The following is a 15,560-nucleotide window of genomic DNA, read 5'->3' on the forward strand; positions in this document are numbered from 1 at the left end:
GACTATTCTTCTTCTTCTTCTTCTTCTTCTTCTTCTTCTTCTTCTTCTTCTTCTTCTTCTTCTTCTTCTTCTTCTTCTTCTTCTTAACTTTTAGGTGCATACCGCCACCTACTGTACAGTGTGTGACATCATATAATTTTACCCTATTTCCTTCTGGCGTTTTTCCTACCCACCAACCTTCGTTATAATTCTTTCTTTGTTATTAGTTCCGACTTTTGTATTTTGTGAAATGCCTTTCCTTTCTGGCCATTTATTACTGGCAATTTTTGCATCTTGTCCACTCACATCTCGAGGCTCCAAAGACGCACGTTAAAATTGTATTTGTAGATTTCTCTTCCGCCTTTAGTACGATTCAGCCTCATATCCTGGCTCAGAGACTAGCAGATGAGTTTTGTGCTTTTGAGCTTTGGGAGGCTCGAATGTCTGACTCTAGCCGGCTGACTCTGTTTACATCTAAAAAACTGCGACAGTTCACACAACTTTAACACGAGATGCATATTAATCAAACTCTTGAGGTAGGCATAGCCTACTTCTGCTCTCACTCAGAATGTCAAAATATAAGCGATGTGATGTATAGTTTTTGAGATATTAATGTTTGTTTGGCACAACTCATACTAATAACTGCCATGGGGTTCCGCATTTCTGGGTGGCAAGTGACATCACGCTGATCGTCCTATTGTTAAATCAGTGATTTTGTTTTATGGAGGGAAAAAGTTGGTAAGACTAGCCACAGTGGGAAGTGGTAGGCCTACTTGGGACATTTGGTTTGGTGCATGTGGAGTCTACTTGGTCTGAAAGGTTTGGGAACCTCTGTCTTAGATAATATGTTGAAGTGGTGGGACAAATGTAGGCCTACTGAAAGATGTACACAATGTACAAAAAAGAGCCAGCAAAGGCTGTATTTTCTTAAAAAGTTACCTTTATTTGATGTAGCCTAAAATCTCACCATGCTAGATGTTCTGCAGTGCTTTTGTTGATACTGTTTTAACTTTTGGCTTTATTTGTTGGTTTGGTAACGCAACAGAAGCACAGAAAAAAACAGACGAAAACTGTAACCACCTGCAAACTGCTGGGCTTTAAACTGAAAAAGCAGAGCAAATCATCTCTGACCCCAGCTTCATGCTGTTACCAGCTTCTGTGTACAGCCTTCATGCTGTTACCATCAAGCACCTTCTGTGTACAGCCTTCATGCTGTTACCATCAAGCACCCTCTGTGTACAGCCTTCAGGCTGTTACCATCAAGCACCCTCTGTGTACAGCCTTCAGGCTGTTACCATCAAGCACCCTCTGTGTACAGCCTTCATGCTGTTACCATCAAGCACCCTCTGTGTACAGCCTTCATGCTGTTACCATCAAGCACCCTCTGTGTACAGCCTTCATGCTGTTACCAGCTTCTGTGTACAGCCTTCATGCTGTTACCAGCCTCTGTGTACAGCCTTCATGCTGTTACCAGCTTCTGTGTACAGCCTTCATGCTGTTACCAGCTTCTGTGTACAGCCTTCATGCTGTTACCAGCCTGTGTACAGCCTTCATGCTGTTACCAGCCTCTGTGTACAGCCTTCATGCTGTTACCAGCCTCTGTGTACAGCCTTCATGCTGTTACCAGCCTCTGTGTACAGCCTTCATGCTGTTACCAGCTTCTGTCTACAGCCTTCATGCTGTTACCAGCCTCTGTGTACAGCCTTCATGCTGTTACCAGCCTCTGTGTACAGCCTTCATGCTGTTACCAGCCTCTGTGTACAGCCTTCATGCTGTTACCAGCTTCTGTCTACAGCCTTCATGCTGTTACCAGCCTCTGTGTACAGCCTTCATGCTGTTACCAGCTTCTGTGTACAGCCTTCATGCTGTTACCAGCCTCTGTGTACAGCCTTCATGCTGTTACCAGCCTGTGTACAGCCTTCATGCTGTTACCAGCTTCTGTGTACAGCCTTCATGCTGTTACCAGCCTCTGTGTACAGCCTTCATGCTGTTACCAGCCTCTGTGTACAGCCTTCATGCTGTTACCAGCCTCTGTGTACAGCCTTCATGCTGTTACCAGCCTGTGTACAGCCTTCATGCTGTTACCAGCCTCTGTGTACAGCCTTCATGCTGTTACCAGCTTCTGTGTACAGCCTTCATGCTGTTACCAGCCTGTGTACAGCCTTCATGCTGTTACCAGCCTCTGTGTACAGCCTTCATGCTGTTACCAGCCTGTGTACAGCCTTCATGCTGTTACCAGCTTCTGTCTACAGCCTTCATGCTGTTACCAGCCTCTGTGTACAGCCTTCATGCTGTTACCAGCTTCTGTGTACAGCCTTCATGCTGTTACCAGCCTCTGTGTACAGCCTTCATGCTGTTACCAGCCTCTGTGTACAGCCTTCATGCTGTTACCAGCCTCTGTGTACATCCTTCATGCTGTTACCAGCCTCTGTGTACAGCCTTCATGCTGTTACCAGCCTGTGTACAGCCTTCATGCTGTTACCAGCCTCTGTGTACAGCCTTCAGGCTGTTACCAGCCTCTGTGTACAGCCTTCAGGCTGTTACCAGCCTCTGTGTACAGCCTTCATGCTGTTACCAGCTTCTGTGTACAGCCTTCATGCTGTTACCAGCCTCTGTGTACAGCCTTCATGCTGTTACCAGCCTCTGTGTACAGCCTTCATGCTGTTACCAGCTTCTGTGTACAGCCTTCATGCTGTTACCAGCCTCTGTGTACAGCCTTCATGCTGTTACCAGCCTCTGTGTACAGCCTTCAGGCTGTTACCAGCCTCTGTGTACAGCCTTCATGCTGTTACCAGCTTCTGTGTACAGCCTTCAGGCTGTTACCAGCCTCTGTGTACAGCCTTCATGCTGTTACCAGCTTCTGTGTACAGCCTTCATGCTGTTACCAGCCTCTGTGTACAGCCTTCAGGCTGTTACCAGCCTCTGTGTACAGCCTTCATGCTGTTACCAGCTTCTGTGTACAGCCTTCATGCTGTTACCAGCCTCTGTGTACAGCCTTCAGGCTGTTACCAGCCTCTGTGTACAGCCTTCAGGCTGTTACCAGCCTCTGTGTACAGCCTTCATGCTGTTACCAGCCTCTGTGTACAGCCTTCATGCTGTTACCAGCCTCTGTGTACAGCCTTCATGCTGTTACCAGCCTCTGTGTACAGCCTTCATGCTGTTACCAGCCTCTGTGTACAGCCTTCATGCTGTTACCAGCTTCTGTGTACAGCCTTCATGCTGTTACCAGCTTCTGTGTACAGCCTTCATGCTGTTACCAGCTTCTGTGTACAGCCTTCATGCTGTTACCAGCCTCTGTGTACAGCCTTCATGCTGTTACCAGCTTCTGTGTACAGCCTTCATGCTGTTACCATCCTCTGTGTACAGCCTTCATGCTGTTACCAGCCTCTGTGTACAGCCTTCATGCTGTTACCAGCTTCTGTGTACAGCCTTCATGCTGTTACCAGCTTCTGTGTACAGCCTTCATGCTGTTACCAGCCTCTGTGTACAGCCTTCATGCTGTTACCAGCCTCTGTGTACAGCCTTCAGACTGTTACCATCCTCTGTGTACAGCCTTCATGCTGTTACCAGCTTCTGTGTACAGCCTTCATGCTGTTACCAGCTTCTGTGTACAGCCTTCATGCTGTTACCAGCCTCTGTGTACAGCCTTCATGCTGTTACCAGCTTCTGTGTACAGCCTTCATGCTGTTACCAGCTTCTGTGTACAGCCTTCATGCTGTTACCATCCTCTGTGTACAGCCTTCAGACTGTTACCATCCTCTGTGTACAGCCTTCATGCTGTTACCATCCTCTGTGTACAGCCTTCAGACTGTTACCATCCTCTGTGTACAGCCTTCATGCTGTTACCAGCTTCTGTGTACAGCCTTCATGCTGTTACCATCTTCTGTGTACAGCCTTCATGCTGTTACCAGCTTCTGTGTACAGCCTTCATGCTGTTACCAGCCTCTGTGTACAGCCTTCATGCTGTTACCAGCCTCTGTGTACAGCCTTCATGCTGTTACCAGCTTCTGTGTACAGCCTTCAGACTGTTACCAGCTTCTGTGTACAGCCTTCAGGCTGTTACCATCATAGATATATATAAAGGCTAGATAGCTTACCCGCGCTGCCGGCCAATGGAGAGCGACGTCGTCGCATGGCGGCCATCTTGCTACAGGGAGCTACTAGGAGTTATGAGCATCTGTTGTTGGGTTAGTATGGCAACATCATATGATCATAACTCCTAGGGAAATGGATGAAACTGCATGAAAGGGATTGTGCCTGAATCCCTCTCATGGCATAGATGCTTCGGTTTAATTTTGGTGTAATTTGGAGCCCATCAAAAAAATAGTGTTTTTAGTGTTTTTTTGTTTTTTTTTGGTCTATCTCGGGAACGGAATATGCTTGTAATAAACCAAACCGTTTGTAAATCCGTCAAGATTTCAGCGAGTTATGAGTATTTTTGTCTGTGCAGGTCACCAGCTACCATAGAACGTACCAGAAAGGCACTGTAGCAAGATGACTGCCGTTCAACGACGCTGCTGACTCCGCCTTAAGCCATCTAGCCTTTATCTATGGTTACCATTACCATCTGGGCGTCGGTTTCGGCAGCCAGCCTTTTCAAAAAACAGGTCAAAACATCATTCATTCCACAGGTGATGAAATAAATCCCTGAAGGAAAAGGTCAAACCCGAATACTTTAGTCACTTTATTTGAACTCTGTCTAGCCAGTGCACTACTTTTATTTATTCTATTTACTTCTAGCAAGCAGCTACTATAACGCACTGTTTGATTTTCCCCTTTATATAATCAGATCTATGATCTGTGGAGTTATATTTGTTTTCTATGTGCTGTCTGTTTTTATTGCCACTATTTCTGCTGTGTAAACTGAACAACAACAACAACAACAATAATAATAATTGTATATAGCCTATATAGCCTACATAGACGGTTTGAACTCGACAACATAAACATTCTAAATTGCCCCCAGCTTACTTCCTGTTCCAGTGTTTGCTAATACAATAACTGACAGGACATATACTGTAGGTTCCAAACTGTTCCCTAGCAACACAATTCACACACACACACACACACACACACACACACACACACACACACACACACACACACACACACACACACACACACACACACACACACACACACACACACACACACACACACACATATCTATATCTATATCTATATCTATCTATCTATGTATAGGCTATCTATATCTATCTATCGATCTATATCTATCTATCTATATACTGTACATATAGATATAGATATATAGATATAGATAAAGATTTGTAAGAACTGAACATTGAACCAACGTGGATAATTATGCAGGTCAGGGCTGAAATCTGGTTTTGGGGAATGAATGATATGGTGTTCATGATCTCTAAAACCGGCTCATCCATTTAAACGATTTTTTTTAATACTTTATTGCAGGTTGTAGCATTGACATTCAACATATATCCATTATTCCATTCATCCTGTGACATTTATAATATATATATATATATATATATATATATATATATATATATATATATATATATATATATATATATATATATCCATATGTACATAACCAAAAGCGTGGAGAAAAGAAAAAGAAAAAAACTTAAAAAAAGATTGACACTAATTAGCAGCACACACACACACACACACACACACACACACACACACACACACACACACACACACACACACACACACACACACACACACACACACACACACACAAAACAGATAGTAATAACAAATAGGGGCGGGGCAGGGGATCCTGTAGTATTCATTACCCTGAGTCCACACAGACCACGCCTCTGGATCCTGGTGCAAACGGGAAATGAGCAATCCTCTTCCACTCCTATTTCCAGGACCCATTTACTCCAGTTTCTTTCAAATCCTCTTCAAATAAAGAAATGAAAAATGGGCAAAACACCGCGAGACGATGGGTATACCAATGAATTTTACAAAACCTTTATAAAACAGTTGACACCATTACTGTTACGGGCCTATAACTGCACACTACAGACTGGAACATGGGCAAATACATGGAACTCATCTATAATAACAGTGGGTAAGAATTCATAAGGTAGGTAAAATGCGTCAAAATAAAAATAGAACCTGTAAAAATACCAACATTTCAAAACTGCATAAAATACTACAGGGAACATTGATTGATTTGTTTGTGTATTCATTGTGTCATGCACTTAACAGTGGCCAGCCCACATGGGCTTACAAGACACACAAAATATACAGTCGAACATACCGGTAAGCTAGCACTATAAAAATACAACAGTACAATATACTCCTTAAACAACAAAACAGATCATTACCTTCTGAACAGAACATTTTGCCTTTGCTCCCAGGCCTGAGAAATATAATTTCCTACAAAGAAGGTCCCTTTCTTGAAACACACCTCAAGTTTTTCATAATCATGGTAAATGGTAAATGGACTGCATTTATATAGCGCTTTTATCCAAAGCGCTTTACAATGTGCCTACATTCACCCATTCACACACAGGGTGCTGGCACAGCCATCGGGAGCAATTTGGGGTTCAGTGTCTTTCCCAAGGACACTTCGACATGCGCACTGGAGGAGCCGGGGATCGAACCACCGACCTTCTGGTTGGTGACGCGCTCTACCTCCTGAGGCACAGCCGCCGCCATAATCATCCATCTAAAAAAAAAACATAACATAAATGGAGGACATGTTACTGAAAAGTATCTCTCTTGTATCATCATAATAAGCACAATAGAATAGATAATGAATCTTGTTCTCACACACACACACACACACACACACACACACACTATATATATATATATATATATATATATATATATGAGGGCTGTCAATTGATCAAAATATTTAATCGTGATTCATCGCACGATTATGCTTATCATAGTTAATTTATTAGACTTCTCAATTTATTATATATAATATATATATATATATATATATATATATATACAGTATATTAAAGATATTCAGAAAACAAAAGCATGTTTCCTATCTTTGTCAATCCCACAGTGAGTATTGTATTATTTGCACTTAAAGTTACAGTGTGACACTGAGAATCAAATAAGCCACATGCTGGCATTGGGAAAGCTGATGTTGTGGTAACACTGTCACTAGGTGGAGTTGGTGCACTCTGAAGGTGTTGTGGTAACACTGTCACTAGGTGGAGTTGGTGCACTCTGAAGGTGTTGTGGTGGTAACACTGTCACTAGGTGGAGTTGGTGCACTCTGAAGGTGTTGTGGTAACACTGTCACTAGGTGGAGGTGGTGCACTCTGAAGGTGTTGTGGTAACACTGTCACTAGGTGGAGTTGGTGCACTCTGAAGGTGTTGTGGTAACACTGTCACTAGGTGGAGTTGGTGCACTCTGAAGGTGTTGTGGTGGTAACACTGTCACTAGGTGGAGTTGGTACACTCTGAAGGTGTTGTGGTAACACTGTCACTAGATGGAGTTGGTGCACTCTGAATGTGTTGTGGTAACACTGTCACTAGGTGGAGTTGGTGCACTCTGAAGGTGTTGTGGTAACACTGTCACTAGGTGGAGTTGGTGCACTCTGAAGGTGTTGTGGTAACACTGTCACTAGGTGGAGTTGGTGCACTCTGAAGGTGTTGTGGTAACACTGTCACTAGGTGGAGTTGGTACACTCTGAATGTGTTGTGGTAACACTGTCACTAGGTGGAGTTGGTGCACTCTGAAAGTGTTGTGGTAACACTGTCACTAGGTGGAGTTGGTGCACTCTGAAGGTGTTGTGGTAACACTGTCACTAGGTGGAGTTGGTGCACTCTGAAGGTGTTGTGGTAACACTGTCACTAGGTGGAGTTGGTGCACTCTGAAGGTGTTGTGGTGGTAACACTGTCACTAGGTGGAGTTGGTACACTCTGAATGTGTTGTGGTAACACTGTCACTAGGTGGAGTTGGTGCACTCTGAAAGTGTTGTGGTAACATTGTCACTAGGTGGAGTTGGTGCACTCTGAAGGTGTTGTGGTAACACTGTCACTAGGTGGAGTTGGTGCACTCTGAAGGTGTTGTGGTGGTAACACTGTCACTAGGTGGAGTTGGTACACTCTGAATGTGTTGTGGTAACACTGTCACTAGGTGGAGTTGGTGCACTCTGAAAGTGTTGTGGTAACACTGTCACTAGGTGGAGTTGGTGCACTCTGAAAGTGTTGTGGTAACACTGTCACTAGGTGGAGTTGGTGCACTCTGAAAGTGTTGTGGTAACACTGTCACTAGGTGGAGTTGGTACACTCTGAAGGTGTTGTGGTAACACTGTCACTAGGTGGAGTTGGTGCACTCTGAAAGTGTTGTGGTAACACTGTCACTAGGTGGAGTTGGTGCACTCTGAAAGTGTTGTGGTAACACTGTCACTAGGTGGAGTTGGTGCACTCTGAAGGTGTTGTGGTAACACTGTCACTAGGTGGAGTTGGTGCACTCTGAAGGTGTTGTGGTAACACTGTCACTAGGTGGAGTTGGTGCACTCTGAAGGTGTTGTGGTAACACTGTCACTAGGTGGAGTTGGTGCACTCTGAAAGTGTTGTGGTAACACTGTCACTAGGTGGAGTTGGTGCACTCTGAAGGTGTTGTGGTAACACTGTCACTAGGTGGAGTTGGTGCACTCTGAAGGTGTTGTGGTAACACTGTCACTAGGTGGAGTTGGTGCACTCTGAAGGTGTTGTGGTAACACTGTCACTAGGTGGAGTTGGTGCACTCTGAAGGTGTTGTGGTGGTAACACTGTCACTAGGTGGAGTTGGTGCACTCTGAAGGTGTTGTGGTAACACTGTCACTAGGTGGAGTTGGTGCACTCTGAAGGTGGAGAGTCACAGACTTCCAAACAGAAACCTCCAGCTTGGAGATGTAGGGGACTGAGAGCAGGAAAAGTGAAATAACACAAATCTTTCTCAGTTTCTGCCCGTTTAACTCCTTTCACTACCTCTGTCTCTCTAAAAACCCATGGCACACCAAACAAACACAGATGTCAATCCTTTTAGCCCATGGCACATCAATCCAACATGGCAGTTGTTGGATAATGGTTGAGGCTTAAAAGCAGGGAGGAGGATTCCACATTTGTTCTCCCAGAATCTCACTTGCAGTGGGCCTCCAGTGAGCAAGGTGCAGCTATATGAGGCCATTATGTATGAGGGACGTGAATGAATTCAACATCAATAAATCAATTAAAACTAATTATAGGATAGGAATCTCACTCTATAAAACCTGCATAGTCCATATTTCAGAAATGGCAAGTATTCAATAACTCAGCTCTTAATAACCCTGCTTAGAAATGAATGTGCCACTGTTCTCATATTAGCTAACAATATATAGAGCAGGTAGTGTAGCGGTAGATTCCCTGCCTACCAACACGAGGGTCGCAGGTTCGTCCATACAGGCATGATTGGCTGTGCCTCAGGGTGGGAAGCCGTATTGGGGGTATGTTTCCTGGTCGCTGCACTAGCGCCTCCTCTGGTCGGTCGGGGCGCCTGGTCGGGGTGGAAGGGAACACCTGTCCCTGTCAGGTGTTCTCTCCTCCCTCTCCTCTCCTCTCCTCTCCCCCCTCCCCTCTCCTCTCCTCTCCTCTCCTCTCCCCCCTCCCCTCTCCTCTCTCCCCCCCTCCACCCTTCTCCCCCCTCTCCTCTCTCCTCTCCCCCCTCCCCTCTCCTCTCCTCTCCTCTCTCCCCCTCCCCTCTCCTCTCTCCCCCCCTCCACCCTTCTCCCCCCTCTCCTCTCTTCTCTCCCCCTCTCCTCTCCCCCTCTCGTCTCCCCCTTCTCCTCTCCTCTCCCCCTCTCTTCTCTCCTCTCTCTTCTCCTCCCCCTCTCTCTCCTCCCCCTCTCTCTTCTCCCTCTCTCTCCTCTCCCCCCTCTCCTCTCCCCCTCTCTTCTCCCCTTCTCCTCTCCTCTCCTCTCCCCCTCTTCTCTCCCCCTTCTCCTCTCCTCTCCCCCTCTCTTCTCTCTCTCTTCTCCTCCCCCTCTCTCTCCTCTCCCTCCTCTCCTCTCCCCCTCTCTTCTCTCTTCTCCCCTTCTCCTTTCCCTCCTCTCCTCTCCCCCTCTCTTCTCTCTTCTCCCCTTCTCCTCTCCTCTCTCCCCCTCCCTTCCCTCCTCTCTCTCTCCATCTGTCATTCTCCTCCTGGCCATCTCATTTCCTCTCCATCTCTCTCTTGTCTCAGGGGTCATAGTGGCTGGAGATGTCCGGCAGATAACGGACAGGGTTGGCAGGCCAGTGAGTTCGTAGGGGTCAAAGGTCACCACTAAACTGCCATTTGTCTACTACAGGAACTGACTCACCCCAAACCCTGACCCCGAGGCCATTATGTGGTGTGGCATCTCTCTCTTTGTCTCTCTACTCTCTGTACCCTCCTTGCATCGACCACCTGAGCCATTTTAGCCAATAACCGAGTAGGAAGTAGCAGTTTCACTGCAAAGGAGGACCCAGTCGATCTTATTATTATTATTATTATTATTATTATTATTATTATTATTATTATTATTATTATTAGCCAGAGAGATAATCAAATTGAAATGTAGGCCTAGATCTATTCATATTGGCACAGTTTCAGGTGCAGGGCAGAAACAAGTGTAATTAGTCAGAGCAGCTATTTGAACACAGGACAGATCATTCATTGGAAATGCAAGTCCACAAATATACAGCCTGATTTTGATTTGAATAACCACTAGGGACACACTGCAACGACTAGGCACTAGGGACACACCGCAACTACTAGGGACACACCGCAACGACTAGGGAGACACCGCAACAACTAGGGACACACCGCAACGACTAGGGAGACACCGCAACAACTAGGGAGACACCACAACGACTAGCGACACACCGACTAGGGATATAACGCAACGACTAGGGACACACCGCAATGACTAGGGACACCGCGCAACGACTAGGGGCACACCGCAACGACTAGCGACACACTGCAACGACTAGGGACACACCGCAATGACTAGGGACACCGCGCAACGACTAGGGGCACACCGCAATGACTAGGGACACCGCGCAACGACTAGGGGCACACCGCAATGACTAGCGACACACTGCAACGACTAGGGACACACCGCAATGAATAGGGACACCACGCAATGACTAGGGGCACACCGCAATGACTAGGGACACCGCGCAACGACTAGGGGCACACCGCAATGACTAGGGACACCGTGCAACGACTAGGGAGACACCGCAATGACTAGGGACACCGTGCAACGACTAGGGGCACACCGCAATGACTAGGGACACCGCGCAACGACTAGGTAAAAACACCGCAATGACTAGGGACACCGCGCAACGACTAGGGGCACACCGCAATGACTAGGGACACCGCGCAATGACTAGGGGCACACCGCAACGACTAGGGGCACACCGACTAGGGATATAAAGCAACGACTAGGGACACACTGCAACGACTAGGGACACACCGCAATGACTAGGGACACCGCGCAACGACTAGGGGCACACCGCAACAACTAGCAACACACCGACTAGGGATATAAAGCAACGACTAGGGACACACTGCAATGACTAGGGACACACCGCAATGACTAGGGACACCGCGCAACGACTAGGGGCACACCGCAACGAATAGGGACACCGCGCAACGACTAGGGACACACCGCAATGACTAGCGACACACCGACTAGGGATATAAAGCAACGACTAGGGACACGCCGCAATGACTAGCGACACACCGACTAGGGATATAAAGCAACGACTAGGGACACACCGCAATGACTAGGGACACACCGCAACGACTAGGGACACACCGCAACGACTAGGGACTCACAGACGGCCCGGCCCGACACTGACCGACAGCCTGACACTGACCGACAGCTTTAATTTGGATAGCACAACCGACACAGAATACGCACGCGATCGCCGCCCTAAGACCTTTACTATCCTATTTTAAAGCAGAGCTCTGCCATGTTTATTTCCCACCTAATAAGCCTCAATCATCATTTTTTCTATTTTTTTTTGCACCATTACCTGCTCGCTCTCTCTCTCAAGTAGTAGTAGCAGTGTGGTCACGCAGTGTGGTCACGTCACGCAGTGTGGTCACGTCACGCAGTGTGGTCACGTCACGCAGTGTGGTCACGTCACGCAGTGTGGTCACGTCACGCAGTGTGGTCACGTCACGCAGTGTGGTCACGTCACGCAGTGTGGTCACGCAGTGTGGTCACGTCACGCAGTGTGGTCACGCATGGATACGGTTGTCACTCATCGACCGGCGAGTTGATTCATTCCCAACCCACCGACAGCGATGAATGTGAACCGGAAGCCTGCTGGGAGGGACTGGTCCAATGGTCCATGTGGAGGGTTAGAAGGCTGGGAGGGACTGGTCCAATGGTCCATGTGGAGGGTTAGAAGGCTGGGAGGGACTGGTCCAATGGTCCATGTGGAGGGTTAGAAGGCTGGGAGGGACTGGTCCAATGGTCCATGTGGAGGGTTAGAAGGCTGGGAGGGACTGGTCCAATGGTCCATGTGGAGGGTTAGAAGGCTGGGAGGGACTGGTCCAATGGTCCATGTGGAGGGTTAGAAGGCTGGGAGGGACTGGTCCAATGGTCCATGTGGAGGGTTAGAAGGCTGGGAGGGACTGGTCCAATGGTCCATGTGGAGGGTTAGAAGCCTGCTGGGAGGGACTGGTCCAATGGTCCATGTGGAGGGTTAGAAGGCAGCAATTGAGCTCAACAGGCACCTGACTTCTATTTCACGTAATTTGCCCCGGAAGTAAGTTCCGCGTCCATTTTCTCCATAGACATTTCGATCAATCCAAATATAACGAGTTTTAAGGCTGGAACCAAGCCAACACGTGATCCAGAGAATCTTGACTGACCATAAAACATTTGGTTTAAGCGAGAACAAAAAATAACAACTTGGTATTCCGTCAGCAGAGTGGGAGGTGAATGGGTTGAGAGGCCTGAGCGGGGCGGAGCTGGGCAGGTGCATGGGATGAGCATAGCCTATGGGGTGAGCTTCCGCCCCGAGTCGACAAACACGCCCACCCTAACTCGAAGCTAGCAAGCTAACTGACCGAGGCTAACAAGCTAATGTATGCTACTTCCAGGCGGCTAACAGCGAGCCTACCTGTGGTTGCATCCAGGGTAATTAAACCCAACAGTGTTCTGCCAAGTGTCCGGAAAGCAGCGTCAGTCGTGAGGAGTCGTCCTACATTAGCGTTACGTTCAGGTAGTCTAAATTAACACGAAACTACGACAAAAAACAAAACTTGAACCCGAGATTTATATCTGTTATTGACATAACGTACTATTATAAATAGTGAGAATTTGCAACATTAGAATTTGTCAAGGCTTTGGAAATTGTTCTGAACTGATATCGGAAAGATTAGGTCCTGATTTAACAAAACAATGCAGATAACAGCTATGGATGGTGACAGACATCAGGTGAGCTCAAGTGTAAGGGTACACTCAACACTCGATGGTTTCTCTCAGTCACAAACTCACCGACAGCGTTGAATGTTCCCCAGGACTTGAAAAAGCCAGCAAACAGACACTGCTCATGGATTGAAAGGAACGGGCAGGTGTGGCAGTTGAGTAGGCCATCCTTCAATGTGGTCCACACACACACATAACAATATGGCCACATGCGGCCCTCCACGATGTGGTCTGAGCGATCGGATCTCAATGTGTCTTTAATGCATCTTGGTTGCGTTCACACCACACCTGTACTTAGAGCTGTCCACTTGAGATGGGATCAGCCACGACGCATGTTAACACCAGGTTTGAAAAGGGGCCATAGGTTCTGATGGAAAATACTTTCAACTTGAAAGTATTTTAAAGCAGATCTGGGCATGCGGTCCGGTGGTCCAGGGGCCAGAACCAGCCCTCTTGAGGGTTCTGCTAAGGCAAACTACACCATTTTACTTAGAAGCACACAAAACAATCTAATGAGATGACCTAAATTGGCTGTTTGGAGTGATTTTCAATATAATAAATATTATAAATAATAAGTGCACAGTATGTTTTCTATAATTTAATCTAGTTATTTAAAAAAAAAAGGCCCACGGCAACAATCTGGGTTTCTCATGTGACCGTCCATTAAAAATAATTGTCCACCCCTGCGTTAAAGGGATAGTTGTGACTTTTTGATGTGAGGTTGTATGAGGGACTCATGCAGAACAATGCAGTTGGTGCGGTCCCAGTTTGGAGAAATGGAGACCGTAGAGCTGTCTGCTGAGTGTGAACAGGGTCATGAGCAAAAACATCAATATAAAACCACACAAAAATAAAATGCTTCCATACTGCTCCTGGCGTAATCCGAGTCTCCACAAGCCCTGACATGCCAAATTGACTTGAAAAGACATCATTTGCAGCCTGTTTTTTGCTTAAATCTGCACCATGTGACGACTAATCGACGTTGACTTGTCTTTATTGATAGAAAAGTCGACTTGAAAAAATCAGGAGTCGTGCAAACCCTTAGGGCTAATGTACACCGCCTCCGGAACAGATACGGTATGGCTCCGGTACGGCTGGGAACAGACCCACACTAATGTCATCTGTCAGACGATGCGGGATGCGACAAAAATAGAACAGGTGCATAATCGTTCCGTACCGCATGTATCACCCATCAATTAACATGTATCACCCATCAATTAACATGTATCGCCCATCAATTAACATGTATCACCCATCAATTAACATGTATCGCCCATCAATTAACATGTATCGCCCATCAATTAACATGTATCGCCCATCAATTAACATGTATCACCCATCAATTAACATGTATCGCCCATCAATTAACATGTATCGCCCATCAATTAACATGGGCGAGAGTCGATCCAGCAGTTTTGCCGGATCCGCAACGCAGCCGTAACGCATCTGGTGTAAATTGCTAGTTAGTGTGTAGGGGGAGTGTCTAGAGGGGTGGGGGGTGGTAAGGGGCGTGGTGAGAGAAAGGGAAAAGGCCGCTGCGGCCGCTGCGCGGCATCGCCCGTCCTGCAGCTCGCCAAGCTGGCCCTGCAGCTCGCAATCACAGCTCGGCCACTGCGCGGCCTTGCCCGCAGCTCGGCTGCTGTGTGGCCAATGAGACCAGCATCACTGATGATGTCACAGTGGGATTTATGACATCACTGATGATGTCACAGTGGGATTTCATCAGTGGGATTTATGAGGGATTGATGACATCAGTGATGATGTCACAGTGGGATTTATGACATCACTGATGATGTCACAGTGTGATTTATGACATCACAGTGGGACAGAGAAACAAACAGACAGACAGACAGAGCCCTAGCTCCCATTTATATAGTGATGATGATGATGATGATGATGATAGATAGATAGATAGATAGATAGATAGATAGATAGATAGATAGATAGATAGATAGATAGATAGATAGATAGATAGATAGATAGATAGATAGATAGCCCAAGCTTAGCAGAGCCGCTGTCGGGTCGATGATGTGCTGGTGGAGGAGGGGGAGGAGGGAGTCAAGGGTGAGTGGAGAGAATGAGGACAGGGGGAGAGAGAGAGAGGCTGTGTGTGTGTGTGTGTGTGTGTGTGTGTGTGTGTGTGTGTGTGTGTGTGTGTGTGTGTGCGTGTGCGTGCGTGCGCGTATG

This window comes from Poromitra crassiceps (genome assembly GCF_964638095.1).
Source record: "Poromitra crassiceps genome assembly, chromosome: 13".
Lineage (NCBI taxonomy): Eukaryota > Metazoa > Chordata > Actinopteri > Beryciformes > Melamphaidae > Poromitra > Poromitra crassiceps.